Source organism: Heloderma suspectum, chromosome 5 (assembly GCF_057233095.1).
Source record: "Heloderma suspectum isolate Gila_16-S chromosome 5, 16-S_ref, whole genome shotgun sequence".
Taxonomy (NCBI): domain Eukaryota; kingdom Metazoa; phylum Chordata; class Lepidosauria; order Squamata; family Helodermatidae; genus Heloderma; species Heloderma suspectum.
The window spans coordinates 126,511,955-126,530,015 of NC_139462.1; the positions used below are offsets into that span (position 1 = coordinate 126,511,955).

General features: G+C 46.8%; 1 protein-coding gene across 2 annotated transcripts in view; it reads left to right on the top strand.

Moving 5' to 3' along the window:
• ARHGAP27 (Rho GTPase activating protein 27) overlaps positions 1–18,061 on the top strand; it is a 101,465-nt gene that overhangs the window by 9,340 nt on the left and 74,064 nt on the right. Inside the window, exon 1 of one of the 2 annotated variants that reach the window (XM_084857209.1) lies at positions 17,137–17,190. The exons of the other annotated variant lie outside the window; for it this stretch is intronic. The gene's annotated coding sequence lies outside the window, so the exon portion shown is untranslated. Of the gene's footprint in view, positions 1–17,136; positions 17,191–18,061 lie in introns of those variants that run through there. 2 annotated transcript variants of the gene reach the window in all.

Sequence of the window (18,061 nt, forward strand, 5' to 3'; positions counted from 1 at the left end):
GACTAGATGGACCCTGGTCTGATCCAGCAGGGCTCCTCTTACATTGTTATGTTCTTGGGCACCTTAAAGACTAACAGATTTATTCCAGCATCAGGTTCGTGGACTAGAGTCCCTGATGCATGAAGTCTTATGCTCAATTGGCAAGTATATATAACAGGGTGTAGGGGGGCATTCTAAAAGGTGTAGTTAAATGGCAAGGAAATGCAAAAAAGTATAGTCTTGGTAACGTGTGTCAGGCTAGATGGACCAATAATGTGACTCAGTACAGAGATTCACTAGAACCCAGTCATGCATTGAAAAAAATGCAAGAGGGGGACTGCAGGGGTCACACTGCATAACCCTGTCCCTTGCCACCAGTATACCTGCTGATCACACACCCTGTTGGCTGTGCATTCGCCATGTAAAGGGGCCCTGTGTACGTAAAAACATACATATGTACAGTTTCTCCTGGGCCAGTCAATATCACCCCTTTGTGTAGAGGAGTTCTGTGCATGTGCGTCTATATGTGCATAAGGCCCCTTATCATAGAATCCTAGAGTCGGAAGGGGCCCTTAAGCCCCTTGAGTCCAACCGTCTGCTCAGTGCAGGAACCCAGTTTAAAGCATCTCTGACAGGTGGCTGTGCAGTCTCCGCTTGAAGACCTCCAGCGACAGAGAGCCCACCACCTCCCTAGCCAGTGGTTCCATTGTCAGACTGCTCTGACTGTTACAAAGTTTTCCCTGAAATTCAACCCAAATCTGCCTTCCTGTAACTTACGCCTGTTATTATTTCCTGTCCCACTGTCTTGGATGATAGAGAACAGGTTGTGGCCTTCTTCTGTGTGACAACCCTTTAGGAACTTGAAAAGTGCTATCATATTTCCCCTCAATCTTCATTTCTCAAGTCTAAACATACCCAGTTCCTTCAATCTTTTCTCGTAGGACATAGTTCTTAGTCCTCTGGTCATCTTGTTGCCCTTCTCTGAACTCATTCCAATTTATCTGAATCCTTCTTAAAGTATGGTGTGCAGAACTGGACACAGTATTCAAGGCAAGGCCTGACCAGCACAGAGTAGAGCAGAACTATTTATTCCCATGATTTAGAAACTATACTTCTATTGATGCAACCTAAAATTGCCTTTGCTTTTTTTGCAGCCACATCACACTGCTGACTCATATTCAGCTTGTGATTGACTACAACTCCAAGATCCTTTACATGGATATTATTGTACAACTCCAAGATCCTTTACATGGATATTATTGCCCTCTCATTACCCCAGTGATCAGGCAGGTTGGTAAGGGAGAAGGCACTCTCTCAGGTATCCTGGTCCCAATTTGTTTAGGGCTTTGTACACTAGGACTAATACCCTAAACTTGGCCTGTTAGCAAATAGGCAGCCAGTGCAGTTCCCTCAGCAAAGGAGTTGCATGCTGAAAAGGGGCAGTCCCGAAACAGCCGAACTGCTGCATTCTGCACTAGCTCCAGCTTCCGGACCAGCCTCAAGGGCAGCCCCACATAGAGCACACTGCAGTAATCCAGCCTTGAGGTTACTAATGCCTGTACCACTGTGGCTAAATTATCCCTGTCCAGGAGAGGCTGTAGCTGGTGAACCAGCCGAAGCTGGTAAAAGGCACTCTGAGCTGCAGCAGCCACTCGGACCTCCAGCAACAATGATGGATCTAGGAGTACCCCCAGACTATGGACCTGATCTTTCAGAGGGAGTACAACCCCATCCAGAACAGGCAATGAGACTATCCCCCGGGCCCAGGAACCACTCACCCACAGAGCTTCTGTCTTGCCAGGATTCCACTTCAGTTTATTGGCCCTCATCCAGCCCATTACTGAGTCTAGGCACTGATCCAGGATTTGCACAGCCTCTCCTGATTCAGAAGTCACAGGGACATAGAGCTGATACTGATAGCATTTAGCTCCAAATCCCCTAATGACCACTCCCAGAAGCTTCATATAGATGTTAAACAACATTAGGGACAAGATTGTACCCTGCAGCACCCCATAGCTCAGTTGCCAAGGGGCCAAAAAATAATCACCCAATGTTACTCTCTGAAATCAGTCCCGTAGGTAGGACTGGAACCATTGTAACACAGCGCCTCTGGTACTCATCCAACAGAGTCGATCCAGGAGGATACCATGGTCGATGGTATCAAAAGCCAATGAGAGATCGAGCAGAATTAACAGGGTTGCACTCCCCCGTCCCTCCCTCAATAAAGGTCATCCATTAGGGCGACCAAGAATGATTCGGTCCCATTTGTTGTTCAGTCGTGTCCGACTCTTCGTGACCCCATGGACCATAGCACGCCAGGCCTTCCTGTCCTGCGCTCTCTCCCGGAGCGTGCTCAAGTTCATATTCATTGCATCGGTGATGCTATCTAGCCATCTCATCCTCTTCCGTCCCCTTCTCCTTTGGCCTTCAGTCTTTCCCAGCATCAGGGTCTTTTCCAGAGAGTTTTCTCTTCGCATTAGGTGGCCAAAATATTTGAGCTTCAGCTTCAGTATCTGTCCTTCCAATGAGCACTCAGGGTTGATTTCCTTTAGGATTGACTGATTTGACCTCCTTGCAGTCCAGGGGACTCGTAAGAGTCTTCTCCAGCACCACAGTTCGAAAGCATCAATTCTTCAGCGCTCAGCCTTCCTTATAGTCCAGCTCTCAAAGCCATACATTACTACTGGGAAAACCATAGCTTTGATTAGACGGACCTTTGTCGGCAAGGTGATGTCTCTGCTTCTTACTATGCTGTCTAGGTTGGCCATAGCTTTCCTCCCAAGGAGCAAGCGTCTTTTAATTTCATGGCTACAATCACCATCTGCGGTGATCTTGGAGCCCAAGGAAGTAAAATCTGTCACTGCTTCCATTTCTTCTCCTTCTATATGACAGGAAGTGATAGGGCCAGATGCCATGATCTTAGTTTTTTTAATGTTGAGTTTCAAACCAGCTTTTGCACTCTCCTCTTTCACCCTCAACAAGAGGCTCTTTAGATCCTCTTCGCTTTCTGCCATTAGGGTGGTATCGTCTGCATATCGGAGGTTGTTGATAATTCTCCCAGCAATCTTAATTCCGACCTCTGATTCATCCAACCCGGCATTTCTCATGATGTACTCTGCATATAAGTTAAATAAGCAGGGTGACAATATGCAGCCTTGTCGTACTCCTTTCCCAATTTTGAACCACTCGGTTGTTCCATGTCCGGTTCTTACTGTTGCTTCTTGACCCTCGTACAGGTTTCTCAGGAGACAGGTAAGGTGGTCTGGTACTCCCATCACTTTAAGAATTTGCCACAGTTTGTTGTGATCCACACAATCAAAGGCTTTAGCGTAGTCAATGAAGCAGAAATAGACGTTTTTCTGGAATTTTCTTGCTTTCTCCATGATCCAGCGAATGTTGGCGATTTGATCTCTAGTTCCTCTGCCTCTTCGAAACCCCGCTTGTACTTCCGGTAGTTCTCGGTTCGCATACTGCTGAAGCCTAGCTTGTAGGATTTTGAGCATCACCTTGCTGGCATGTGAAATGAGCGCAATTGTACGGTAGTTTGAACACTCTTTGGCGTTGCCCTTCTTTGGAATTGGAATGTAAACTGACCTTTTCCAGTCTTGCGGCCATTGTTGAGTGTTCCAAATTTGTTGGCATATTGAATGCAGCACTTTAACAGCATCATCTTTTAGGATTTTAAATAGCTCAGCTGGAATACTGTCATCTCCACTAGCTTTGTTGTTAGTAATGCTTCCTAAGGCCCACTTGACTTCACTCTCTAGGATGTCCGGCTCAAGTTCAGTGACCGCACTATCATGGCTATCAGGGACATTCAGATCTTTCCTGTATAGTTCTTCTGTGTATTCTTGCCACCTCTTCTTAATCTCATCTGCTTCTGTTAGGTCCCTGCCTTCTTTGTCCTTTATCATGCCTGTCTTTGCACAAAACGTTCCCTTGAGATCTCCGATTTTCTTGAAGAGATCTCTAGTCTTTCTCATTCTATTGTTTTCCTCGATTTCTTTGCATTGTTCATTTAAGAAGGCCTTCTTGTCTCTCCTTGCTATTCTCTGGAACTCTGCATTCAGTTGGATATATCTTCCCCTTTCTCCCTTGCTTTTCACTTCCCTTCTTTCCTCAGCTACTTGTAAAGCCTCCTCAGACAGCTACTTGGCTTTCTTGCATTTCTTTTTCTTTGGGATGGATTGAGTTGCTGCCTCCTGAACAATGTTACGGACCTCCATCCATAGTTCCTCAGGCACTCTGTCTATCAGGTCTAATCCCTGAAATCTATTCCTCACCTCCACTGTATATTCATGAGGGATATGATTTAGGTCATCCCTGAATGGTTTAGTGGTTTTCCCTACGTTCTTCAATTTAAGACGAAATTTTGCAACAAGAAGCTCATGATCTGAGCCACAGTCAGCTCCAGGTCTTGTTTTGACTGACTGTATAGAGCTTCTCCATCTTTGGCTGCAAAGGACATAATCAATCTGATTTCGATATTGACCATCTGGTGATGTCCATGTGTAGAGTCGTCTCTTGTGCTGTTGGAAAAGAGTGTTTGCTATGATCAGCGTGTTCTCTTGGCAAAACTCTATTAGCCTTTGTCCTGCTTCATTTTGTACACCAAGGCCATGCTTGCCTGTTATCCCGGTGATTTCTTGACTTCCTACTTTAGCATTCCAATCCCCTATGATGAAGAGGACATCTTTTTTGGGTGTTAGTTCTAGAAGGTGTTGTAGGTCTTCATAGAACCCATCAACCTCAGCTTCTTCGGCCTCAGTGGTTGGGGCATAGACTTGAATTACTGTGATGTTGAATGGTTTGCCTTGGATTCGTACTGAGATCATTCTATCATTTTTAAGATTGTACCCCAGTACTGCTTTTCCCACCCTTTTGTTGACTATGAGTGCTACTCCATTTCTTCTAAGGGATTCTTGCCCACAATAGTAGATATGATGGTCACCTGAATTAAATTCGCCCATGCCTGTCCATTTGAGTTCGCTGATTCCCAAGATGTCGATGTTCAATCTTGCCATCTCATGTTTGACCACCTCCAGCTTACCTTGATTCATTGATCTGACATTCCAGGTTCCTAAACAATATTGTTCTTTACAGCATCGGATACCCAGGCCTAAACCCAGACTGCACCATGACCTTGAGACTCTCTTGTGTTTTCTTTCAGTAGGTGAGAGGGTTCCAGTGCATTCCCCTTATTATAAGGCAGCTTCATATGGGAAAACAGATTTGTAGCTGAGAGTGCAAAACTGAGGTGCGGATGATTCTTTCTCTACTGCCTGGGTTTGTGGGTAATTTTGACACAGGGCATCATCCACCTACAAAGCAATGTAGTGGCTGGCCCCATTTGTGAGCATCCTCCCAGCAAAAATAAGCAGAGGCAGGAAAATTGTTAGTTTTTGAGAACCCAGAGAGCTTCAGCTATGGGACAGTATAAAAATATAATTCATGAAATGAAAATGAAAACAAAGACAGCTAGTGGAATGCAGATTTCCCAGTGGGGGAGCCTTGAGGCACAAATGCTGTGCTGCATTTGAGGTCGACTCCAGGAATAGCCTAGAAGGAGAGCAGTCTGGGCAGAACAGCCAAACACAATTTTGGCTCCAGAGGACAATACCAACTTTCTTCTGGTTACCGCACCATCGTCTTCTTGCTTTAACGTATCAGTCTTTGCAAATTTTACCTTAAACATGCTTAAACAGGGAGAAGCCTTAACATGGGGCTGCTTAATTAGCATAGACACATTATATTTTAACAGAACTGGTTAAGGGTGTACTGCTGACCAGGGTATACTGTTTTACACAAGTTTAGCAAAACCACCACTACCATGCTGTATTATAGGAACCAGGCTGGCATGACAGCAGCTTCCCTAAATTCCAAAAAAGGGAGCTTTGCAGAACAATCTTATGCATGTTTATGCAGGAAGAGGTCACAGGGCTCAGTGCGGCTTACTGTCAGGGAAGTGTGCACAGGGCTGCAGACGGAGACTGCCTCACCACCACCTTGGCATCCCCAAACTTATCTCTGTTGTGGGAGGACAGCAGCTGGTGGCTCCTGCAGCCAATCCGGGGGAAGACACAAGGAGCAAGAGTTGTGCACTGTGAGGTGCTCTGCGAGCACTGAAAGGAGGGGGAGCCCTCCAGTTTGTTTTCAAGTAGAGCTTGTGCAAACTGCTTACCAACTGGGACCCTACTGCTTAATGCCTGATTAAGATGAAGAAAATGAAGGAAGATGTTTTAAATATGGGCAATTGCTCAATGCATGCTGCTAAAAGGAAAAACATTGAAGTATTTCAGGTTAGTGTGGGAATCCATCTACATATTACTAACCTGTGCTGGGGATCTTTCCTCAACAAGTCACAAAAATAGGGTGGCCACTTGTGGAAAAAGAGGAAACATATCAACAACAACAAAAAAGGACAAAAGAGGAAATAGATTTGCATAAAATGTACATATGCTAATTTATATGTATAGATGTCACTTTAGAAATAAATAGTACAATGTAAATAGAAATACAAGGCAACTCACCATAGTGGGGAAGAATGTGACCAGGTGACCAGTTTTATAATGTCCCTTCTCCCCACAGTGGAAACAAATAATCTCACCCATCTGTGCTCCTGGTCTGCTGGCAGGAACTATGGCCCTGGGCTCTTGGGATCTATAGTCCAAGTGGTAGGGTGCTCTTTCAGAATGCCAGGTTGGCTTCCACTGCTTTTTGAGGCTTTTGTCTCCTCCCAAAGTTTTCTTACTTGGGCTTCTCACTGAAGTGTCACTTGGCCAGCTATTTCTGCTGCTTTGGCAACTGTTTGTGGGCTCTGCTTGGCTACTTCCTCATAAAGCTCTGGACAGCAGGATAAAAGCAATTGTTCCACTCCTATAAGCTGATAAAGTTTCTAGCCCTCAGCACTGACAAATGAGGCCCCTTCACCTTGCCACCATTGTATTAAAAGCTGTTCCAACACCCCCCACATCTGAGAGAAAAACTCAGAGGCACTTTTTTCAGAGATCTGACGTTTCTCCGGCTCTGTTCAGCTGTTAATCCAAAATGTGTTCTGACTCTGCATTTTAAAAGATCATAGTCATTATCTTCTGAATTTGCTATATCTTTGTATGCCTCTTCCAGTCCACCAGTGATCTGAGAGCATATGTATTTCATGGGCTCTTCCTTCGGTTTTCCAAAGTCCTTTCAGTCACCTTCATACGAGATTAAAAAAGCCGCAGTATCACTGTCTCTTGTGAACTTGGGAAGATATCTGGGTTTTGCCTCCACTGTTGGGTGTCTGGAGGTTTACTCTGGCAAGTTCAACTTGCAGTTCAAGCACCATATCTTGCGACATCTCACTCCTTTCTTTCCTCTCTTGCCTCTCTTTCCCTTGCTTCTTCATTTTTACTCTCACAACTGGATTCCTGAGCAGAGTTCTGCTCCCCTTCTGATTCTGGAAGTTGGACCACAATAAATCCATTCTCCACTTCCATCTTTGCTATTTCCTAGCCCTGTTGGTTTTACCAACAGAAAGAAAACAAAAAACAAAAAAAATCCCATGTGTGTGTGTTTGCACTTCCAATTTCAGAAAACCCTTTTAGGTATTTGCTTTAGAAGGTTTCCTCATTGGGAATTTCTTAAAACTCTTCAAAATGGATCCCGCCACACTGCCAGCCAATTTGTTACAAGACCGGGAGGGGCGATAACTGTTCCTCCTGGTGGACTCCTTCTTTACGTGAGTTCCCCAGGAAAAGAATTTCTGATAGGCTCCCACCAGTAGGATGAACCTGCAGACACACCCTAGTCTGTCCAGCTGCTTGGGGAGTTTCTGAGCCCTACTTACTGTCAAGGACCCCTCCCTGCAGCCCAGGCCTAGGAAAGAAGAAAGAGAAAGCTACTTTGGCCTTTCTTTCCCAAAGCCCAAAAACCGAGAATTCTCCAAACCTCTTCTAAAAATCCTAACACACAAGCGATAGCTTTGTAACCATGTGGTCTTTCATGTGGTCTTTCACGTGGTCTAGCCAGTCAATCAGAAAATTACCTAGTATCTGGACCCACCTTCTTAACAACAGTAACTTCCAACTCAAAAGCCCAAGGTGGTTGGAACCAGTCAACCTATTCAAGAAAAGGGATTAAGGTGCAGAACAAAGAAGTGAGATAAGGCTAGATAAAACTATTCATTTTGCCAGCAGGGTGCCAACTGACCAGATGCTCTAGGTGGCACTATTAACCCCTGTCTTCCTATAGAGATATAAAGAGCAAAGACACAACATATCCTTGAATTTCTGATTTCAATAGACCTCTTTACTCTCCCCACCCAGCTCAATGGAAATCAATGGAGAAAGCCAAGATTTTACTGTATCTGTGACTGGACAGCACTCAGGAAAGAAAAGATAGCAGCAAAGGCAGGATTTCCTGCTCTTTCTAACTCAGCTATTTCTTGGTGTGCAAAATTTAACTGGAGTGTTGAGCATTTCAGAGCACGACCTGTCTGCATGCAAGTTATTGGCGCATGAGGCTTCTTGCATGGAAGCGAGTGCTAAATTTGGCCTGAGAGGCAATCTGGGGGAGGAATTTAAGAGGATGGACCTTTGCTGCAACCTGAGGGATGTTTTATATGGGGGATTTTTTGCTGGGAATCCAGCCCACCCTCAGTGCCAACTTCAGCCTTCAGTGCTAACAGTGGACTACATTGCAGGGCTGCTGTAAATTGTGGACTCTTAGTACAACCCCCCAATCTGCAACAGGAGCATAATACCACTGGACAACACTGCTTAGTGGTTTTAAACCATTGTCTCAGCCAGCATGAACGACACTGCAGGACTGTCATAAGCCACTCTCTCCCAGCAATAGTCCCTTCCAACTTGCAATATGCAGATATTCATAGAATCATGGGGGTTGAAAGGGGCCTACAAGACCATCGAGTCCAACCCCTGCTCAGTGCAGGAAGCCTGATTCCCAGGCAGTCTCCCATCCAAGTCCTAACCAGGGCTGACCCTGCTTAGTTTCCAAGATTGAACCACATTTACCTTGGAATTTGCAGTGGCAGGGCAAATTTTTTAAATTTTAAAAAATTTAAAATTTTTTAAAAGCTGAAAAAATATTTCACACTAGATAAGACTGGAGTTGGAAAATGCAGGAACTTCTGTCTTCGCTAACTTTTGTTTGCGAATGGACAAGCGGGTGCCCAGTCACAGTCACATTAAAATCTTGGATTTCTGCATTTTGTTCTAAGGGTAGCTCTTACTTTTGCTTGATGGGACATTTAAAAATAGTTCCTGGATTTGAACCAAAAAGTGACCTACTAGACAATGAGATGGGTCACTCAGCATTTTATGTGTGTCTTCCTCCGTTCTCCTTTGCGCCATCAGTCCCTCAGCCACACTAAGTCCTGAAAGCTCCCAAAGGAGACAGAGAAAGAGGCAGCAGGACCCATATTCCCTTCAAGGGATAATTTTACACCCCTCACTTCTGTCAAGCAGTAACTCCCAACCCAGAAGGGGAACCTCATGTCCTCCAAAAGAAAAAAACGCAGCTACTCTTCAGCAACCTACCCTTAAGAACCTAAGAACGTAAGAAGAGCCCTGCGGGATCAGACCAAGGGTCCATCTAGTCCACCATTCTGTTCACACAGTCGCCAACCAGCTGTTGACCAGGAACCCACAAGCAGGGCATGAGCACAGCAGCACCATTGCACCCATGTTCCCCAGCAAGTGGTGTACGTAGGCTCACTGCCTCTGGTACGGGAAGTAGCACATGGCCATCATAGACCGCCATTATCTGCGGGACCCGGCCCCCAGGTACTGAGCCAGCTGCTGCTGACTACCTCCAACTTCTGAAAAGCAAATAGCCACTGTTTCAAGGAAGCAGGATGTAGTAGTAATGGGGGACTTCAATTTCCCTGATATTAGTTGGGAGACACATTCTGCAAAACATGAATCCCTCCAGGAAATTCCTGACTTGTGTGGCGGATAACTTCCTCCTACAGAAAGTAGAGGAAGGAACTAGGGATGGCAGAGAATTCCGCCATGGATTCCAGTGAGGCCGGATTCTTTAGAATCCGGCTCCCCAGAATCTGGGGCGGAACGGCCTCCTGCCCCCCCATCCCCCCCCCGCAGAATCCCCCCAGGATGGCACTTACCTGGGGCGGATGAGGCGGATTCGGCAGCGGCGGCTCTGGCGGCGGTGGCTGGTCTCCTGGCCGGCCGCGGCCGGGCTGCCGCCGCCACCATTGCCATTCTTGCAGCCATGATAGGCTACGTAAGAATTTACATAGCCTATCACGGCTAAACCCCCCCCAAAAAAAACCCAGTGTACACAAATGGCGGCGGCTATGGCGGCCGCCATTTGCGTTCCCTATTTTTCGCTGATTTATCTTACGTAAATATTTATGTAAGATAAATCGGCGAAAAATAGGGAATGCAAATGGCAGCCGCCGTAGGCACCGCCATTTGCGTAAGCTGGGTTTTTTTTGGGGGGGGGTTGGTTAGCCGTGATAGGCTACATAAATTCTTACGTAGCCTATCATGGCTGCAAGGATGGCAATGGCGGCGGCAGCAGCCCGGCCGCAGCCGGCCAGACCAGCCGCTGCCGCCGCTGGAACCGCCGCCGCCAAATCCGCCGGCCATCGAGGATTCCAGGGGGGAGCACCGGATCGCCTCCCCCCCGTCAAGGATTCCAGGGGGAGGGATGGAGCGCCTCCCCCCCCACCGCGAAAGATTCCGCGAAAAGGTAAGTGAGTTTCGTACATACCTACAAGGAACTAGAGGACTGGCTATCCTTGACTTGATCCCTGACCAACAGAGATGACTTAGTGGATAAAGTAGCAGTTACAGGAACTCTGGGGGAAAGCGACCATGTTGTATTTGAGTTCTTGGTTCTAAGGGAAGCAAAAGCCGAGTGTAGGCAAATGCGTACCCTGGATTTTAGGAAAACTGATTTTAATAAACTCAGAACAATGATAAGTAAGGTCCCATGGCAAGCGACTCTAATGAGAAAAGGTGTCCAAGATGGGTGGGCGTTTTTAAAAAAGGAAATTGTCAAGGCACAATTACAAACAATTCCACTGGGGGCTATCATCAGAAGGTTTGGGGTGTGGTGTCATCAATATGTGGATGACATGCAGCTCTACCTCTCGTTCAAATCCTCACCAAGGTTGGCTGTAGAATCCCTGTCCAAATGTCTGGAAACGGTGAGTGGCTGGATGGGGAGGAATAAGCTGAAGCTGAACCCTGACAAGACCAAGGTACTTTTGGTGGGAGACAAGAAGAGGTTGGGAGATGTTGCCCTGGTGTTGAATGGGGTACGGCTACCCTTGAAAGACCAGGTCTGTGACCTGGGGGTCATTTTGGACTCCCAGCTGTCCATGGAGGCTCAGGTGTCAGCTGTGAGCCAGACAGCACTGTACCAACTCCATCTGATACAGCGGCTATGCCCCTACCTTCCCGACCATCTGCTCCCATCGGTAGTACATGCCCTGGTCTCCTCTCGTCTAGACTAGTGTAAGGCACTCTACGTGGGGTTACCCTTGAAGACGGTTTGGAAGCTGCAGCTGGTGCAGAATGCGGCGGCTCGCCTGATTAAAGGCAGCCGTCAGCAAGACCACATCACTCCAGTGCTGAAGGAGTTGCACTGGTTACCAGTTGTTTTCCGGGCCAAATTCAAGGTGTTAATTTTGACCTTTAAACCCTGTACAATTCTGGCCCAGTCTATCTGAAGGAGTGCCTCCAGCAACAGACAGGCCGCTCAACAAGATCAGCCTCAGATGGCCTTCTCTCTGTTCCATCAGCCAGGACAGCTAGGCTGGTGAGGACGAGGGAGAGGGCCTTCTCTGTGGTGGCCCCCACTCTGTGGGACTCACTCCCTAGGGAACTCTGCCATGCCTCCTCAAAATGAGCTTCCACAATGCATTGAAAACTTGGTTGTTCAGGCAGGCATTTGGGGTGGGTTAGGGTATGTTTAAACGATGTTTTAATGTGTAATGTTACGGTTTTAAATTGTACTGTTCTGTTGTACGTCACCCAGAGTGGCTGGGTGACAGGCCAGATGGGTGATTAAGAAATTAAATAAATAAATAAAGACTAGTAGCCATTGATAGCCTTTTCCTCCAGGAATTTCTCTAACCCCCTTTTAAAGCCATACAAACTGGTGGCCATCACTACTTCCTGTGGTAAAGAATTCCATAGTTTAACTATGTACTGTGTGAAAAAGGACTTCCTTTTATCTGTCTTGAATCTCCCACCAATCACCTTCATGGGATGACCCCAGGTTCTGGTATTATGAGAGAGGGAGAAATTCTCCACACATTCTCCACACCATGCATGATTTTGCAGACCTCATAGAATAGAATCATAGAATAGTAGGGTTGGAAGGGGCCTACAAGGCCATCAAGTCCAACCCCCTGCTCAATGCAGGAATCTATCATGTCTCCCCTTACCCTCCTCTTTCCCAAACTAAACAAGCCCAGCTGTTGTATACTTCTCTCATAGGGGAGATGCTTCAGCCCCTTGATCATTTTAATTGCCCTTTTTGCACCTTTTCCAGCTCTACAAAATCTTTTTTAGGTGTGATGACCAGAACTGTACACAGTATTCCAAGTGTGGTCGCACCATAGATTTGTATAGGGGCAGTATGATGTTGGCAGTTTTATTCTCAATCCCTCTTCTAATTATGCCTAACATGGAGTTTGCCTTTTTTATAGCAGCTGCACACTGGGTTGACGTCTTCATTGAGCTGTCCACCACAACACCAACATCTCTTTCCTCGTCAGTCAGCTCAGATCCCTTCAGGCTATACTTGAAGTTGGGATTTTTTGCCCCCAAAAATCATTTGCATCATTTTACACTTGCTTACCTCGAACCGCATTTGCCATTTAGATGCCCATTCTCCCAGTTTGGAGAGATCCTTTTGGAGCTCTTCACAATCCCTTTTGGTTTAACCACCGTAAATAGTTTGGTGTCATCCTTAAACTTGTCCACTTCACTGCTCACTCCTAATTCCAGATCGTTTATGAACAGGTTGAAAAGCATTGGTCCTAATGCAGATCCCTGTGGGACCCCACTATTTATTTCCCTCCATTGGGAGAATTTACCATTTATTCCTACTCTCTGCGTTCTGTTCTTTAACCAGGTACTGATCCATAAGAGGACCTGTCCTCTTATTCCATGACTGTTAAGTTTTCTCAGGAGTTTTTGGTGAGGGACTTTGTCAAAAGCCTTTTGAAAGTCCAAGTAAACAATGTCTACCGGATCACCCCTGTCTACATGTTTATTGACACTCTCAAAGAACTCTACAAGGTTAGTGAGACAGGACTTACCTTTGCAGAAGCCGTGTTGATTCTTTTTCAGCAGGGCTTATCCTTCTATATGCTGCCTAATTTTATCTTTAATAATGCCTTCAGCCAATTTACCCAAAACAGATGTTAAGCTAACTGGCCTGTAATTTCACGGATCCCCCCTAGATCCCTTTTTGAAAATTGGTGTGACATTGGCCATCTTCCAGTCCTCTGGTAGAGACATGTTGCATATTTTAGTTAGAAGAGCAGCAATTTCATAACTGAGTTCTTTGAGAACTCTAGGATGCATACTATCTGGGCCCGGTTATTGATTTGCTTTCAATTTATCAATAAGGTTGAGAACTTCATCTTTTGTCACCACTCTTTGCCTCAGTTCCTCAGACTCCCTTCCTGAAAACATCAGTTCAGGCACAAGTATCTGTCCTATATCTTCTGCAGTGAAGACAGATGAAAAGAATTAATTCATTCAGCTTCTCTGCAATCTCCTTGTCCTCCTTCAGTACTCCTTTAACTCCATTGTCATCCAGTGGTCCAACTGCCTCCCGGAGTGGTTTTCTGCTTCTGATATATTTAAAGAATTCTTCATTGTTCGCCTTGATAGTGCTAGCAATATGCTGTTTAAAATGCTTTTTTGCATCTCATTATCTGCTTGCATTACCTTTGTGCAAGCTTGTGCTCCCTTTTGTTTTCCTCGCTAGGGCAAGACTTCCATTTTCTAAAGGAAGCTCCCTTTTCTCTAATAGCTTCCTTGATGCTGCTCATTTACCATGCTGGCAACTGCTTGGACTTGATGCTACCTTTCCTGACCTGTGGTATACATTTTAGCTGGGCTTCTATTATTGTGATTTTGAGTAATCTCCAGGCATTTTGAAGGGATTTAACCCTCCTGACTCCCCTTTCAACTTCCTTTTCACCAGTTCCCTGATTTTGGAGAAGTTTTCTTTTTTGAAATCAAATGTGACTATGCTGGAGTTCCTGGGCAATTTTCCACTTAAATATATACAAAATCTGATAGCACTGTGGTCACTGTTTCCAACTGGTTCAACAACATTTACATCTCATACTGGGTCCTGGGCGACACCACTTAGGATTAAATCCAAGGCCACCTCCCCTCTGGTCAGTTCCATGACCAACTGTTCTAGGGCACAATCGTTTAGGGCATCAAGAAATGTAACTTCTTTGTCATGACTGGAACATGCATTTTTCCGTTAAATGTAGGCGTAATTGGAGTCACACATTATTACAACAACACCTTGTTTGGAGGCCTCCCTGATTTCGTTTTCCATCTCAAGGTCACTCTTGAGCATTCTGGTCTGGGGGACGATAGCACGTTCCTAACACTAAATTAGTTTTGGAGCCTGGTATTGTCACCCACAGCGCTTCTGTGGAAGAACCTACCCCTTTTACGTGTTCTAGTCCGCTCCATACTATGCCCTCTTTGACGTACAGAGCAACACCTCCCCCAGTACGCCCTCCTCTGTCCTTCCTGTAGAGTTTATATCCAGAGATGACCGTATCCCACTGGTTCTCTCCACTCTACCAGGTTTCTGTAACGCCCACTATATCCAGGCTTTCCTTTAAAATCAAGCACTCCAACTCTCCCATTTTGGTGTGGAGGCTTCTAGCATTTGCATAGGAACACCTCTACACAGTAGCCTTCCCCAGATGCCTCTGGCATGTGCATCTTTTGCTATGGGATGTTGGCCCCTTTCATTGGTTGTTATGTTCTACCATGTGCTCCTGGCCTATTTCCTCCCCTCCTACATTTGGGCAATCAAAAACATTTTCATTTTCATCCCTTTGGGATTATTTCACCCGAACCAGATGCTTCCCAGCTCCTGTCGGCTTTCCCCCAGGGTTTCATTTAAAAGCTGCTCTGCCACCTTCTTTATGTTTAGCGCCAGCAGTCTGGTTCCATTTTGGTTCAAGTGGAGCCCGGCTTGTGCCAAATCGTTCCCCAGTGCCTAACAGATCTGAACCCCTCCTCCTGGCACCACCGTCTCATCCACGCATTGAGACTCCTCAGCTTTGCCCGTCTAGCTGGCCCTGTGCATGGAACAGGTAGCATTTCCGAGAAAGCCACCTTGGTGGTCCTGGATTTCAACCTCCTACCTAGCAACTTAAATTTGGCTTCCAGGACCTCATGGCTACATTTCCCCACATCGTTGGTACCAAAATAGACCACAACCACTGACTCCACCCCGGCACTATCCTCTAGGCTATCTAGGCGGCGTGTGATAGCTGCAGCCTTCACATCAGGCAGGCAATTCACCATGCGGTCTATACGCCCAGCTGTCTTTGTGTCTAATAATTGTATCTCCCACTACCACAAGCCCCCTTCGCCCCAGAGGCACATCCTCGGCACGGGAGGATATTTGTTCATCTTCTGAGGAATGGGTCCCTTCTAAGAGATCATTTCCCTCTTCCTCAGAATGACGCCCTCCTTCCCCGAGACCCACATTCTCCATGACAACAGAGACACTGTCACCCTGGGAGTAGGACACAGCTAAAGAGCCCCTGAAGGTCTCATCCACCAACCTCTCTGTCTCTCTTAGCTTCTCCAGGTCAGCAACCTTGGCCTCAAGGGAATACGCTTGTTACCTGAGAGCCAGGAGCTCATTACACCAAGCACACATCCACAATTTCCATCCTGTGGGCAGATAGCCGTACGTGTGGCACTCAGTGCAATACACGGGATAGTATTGAATACACTTTTCCATTTTGAATACAAAATTGAATACAAAATTCCATTTTGGTTCAAGTGGAGCCCGTCCCTCTTGTACAGGCCCAGCTTCTGCCAAATCATTCCCCAGTGCCTAACAAATCTGAACCCCTCCTCCTGGCACCACCGTCTCATCCACGCATTGAGACTCCTCAGCTTTGCCCATCTAGCTGGCCCTGCGCATGGAACAGGTAGCATTTCCAAGAAAGCCACCTTGGTGGTCCTGGATTTCAACCTCCTACCTAGCAACTTAAATTTGGCTTCCAGGACCTCATGGCTACATTTCCCCACATCGTTGGTACCAACATGGACCACGACCACTGACTCCACCCCGGCACTATCTACTAGGCTATCTAGACGGTGCGTGATAGCCACAGCTTTCACACCATACGGTCTACACACCCATCACAAACCCAGCTGTCTTTGTGTCTAATGATCGTATCTCCCACTACCACAAGCCCCCTTCGCCCCAGAGGCACATCCTCGGCACGGGAGGATATTTGTTCGTCTTCTGAGGAATGGGTCCCTTCTAAGAGATCATTTCCCTCTTCCTCAGAATGACGCCCTCCTTCCCCGAGACCCACATTCTCCATGACAACAGAGACACTGTCACCCTGGGAGTAGGACACAGCTAAAGAGCCCCTGAAGGTCTCATCCACCAACCTCTCTGCCTCTCTTAGCTTCTCCAGGACAGCAACCTTGGCCTCAAGGGAACACACTTGTTCCCTGAGAGCCAGGAGCTCATTACACCAAGCACACATCCACAATTTCCGTCCTGTGGGCAGATAGCCGTACGTGTGGCACTCAGTGCAATACACGGGATAGCCCCTGCCCCCCTGCTTGCTTTCTGCCTTCATAACTGTTCTTTTATTTGGGTGTGTTTTCCCTGGAAAACGTAGTTGTTTACTACGAGAAGGTGGAGAAATTATTTATTTAGAATTATTCACTGTGAGTACAGAGTAAGTTCACCGCCCTGGCTTCCTCGCCCATTGTTAAACTCACTTGTTTGCTGATGCCTTATCACTGGGGCTGAGACACTTGGTCCCTGGAGCTCCCCACGCTCAGAGAGCTGGCTCCCTTGCAAGCATGCCTCCTTGTATAGGTAGGCCCAACAGCTGCTGCAACGAATCTGATTGGAGCACTTTGTTTGAAAAGCAAGGGTGGCTGTGTATGAACTCCTGATGAGCACTGGCTTTCAGTGGCTGGGGAGGTAGGTCAGTTGGTCCCCCAGGGAATGGTGAGTCCTATTCAGGAAGGAGGACTCTTAACCACAGTGAATGGGAGAGCTATTGAGGGGAGATTCTCTATTCAATAGGTGATTGGAGGGGACAGCAAACAAAGGGTAGGTGATTTGGGAAGGCTGTGTCTTGCAAGGTCTGGATCCTTTTCCTGTGTGTGTTTTAAAACTTAAATGATATGCTGAGCCCTTAAACTTGCTCTGTTTAGTGAACTGCTCTTTAAGGCCTAAAGCCTGAGCCTAATCTGAAACTAGCCCTTCTACCTCCTCAGTTCCTCTGGGTCTCTCTCAGCTGACCAGCAGCATTTTGAAGCCTCCTGGGTCTCTCTCAGCTGGCCACGCCTCCTCCTGCCCAGGCATCTTCTCCTGAGCCCCTCTCGGTTTTTGAGCAGTGAGAGCGACAGTTCCTGGGAGGAGGGGGGCTTTCCCCAGCAGAGTCCTGGCACCTCATTCTCAAAGGCTAGCTGAAGGAGGGCTACCAGCAGGTCGGGGTGGTGGTCAGGCAGCAGTGGGCCTCTTTGAAGGTGTGGGCAGCTACCCCAACTGCTGCTGCCAGTCCTGCCTGTGTGCCTGCTCAGCCTGCTGGCGGGGGGGTGTTTCTCCATGGGCGATTTCCTCCAAGCTGGCCGCATTTGGAGGTCGTTAAGGATACGTGGCATCGTGGCCAACTGCTCATGGACAACTTCAAGGCTTCTTCTCTGTCTTCTTAGGGTTCTTGATCTTTCAACCAGATTGAACTGGAAAGCCTTTAAAATAGAGGATGATAAAGTAGGACATTTGGCACCCTACACAAAAGTCAGAGAAACTCTGCATGATAGGAGGTTTAGGGAATGTCCACAACCTC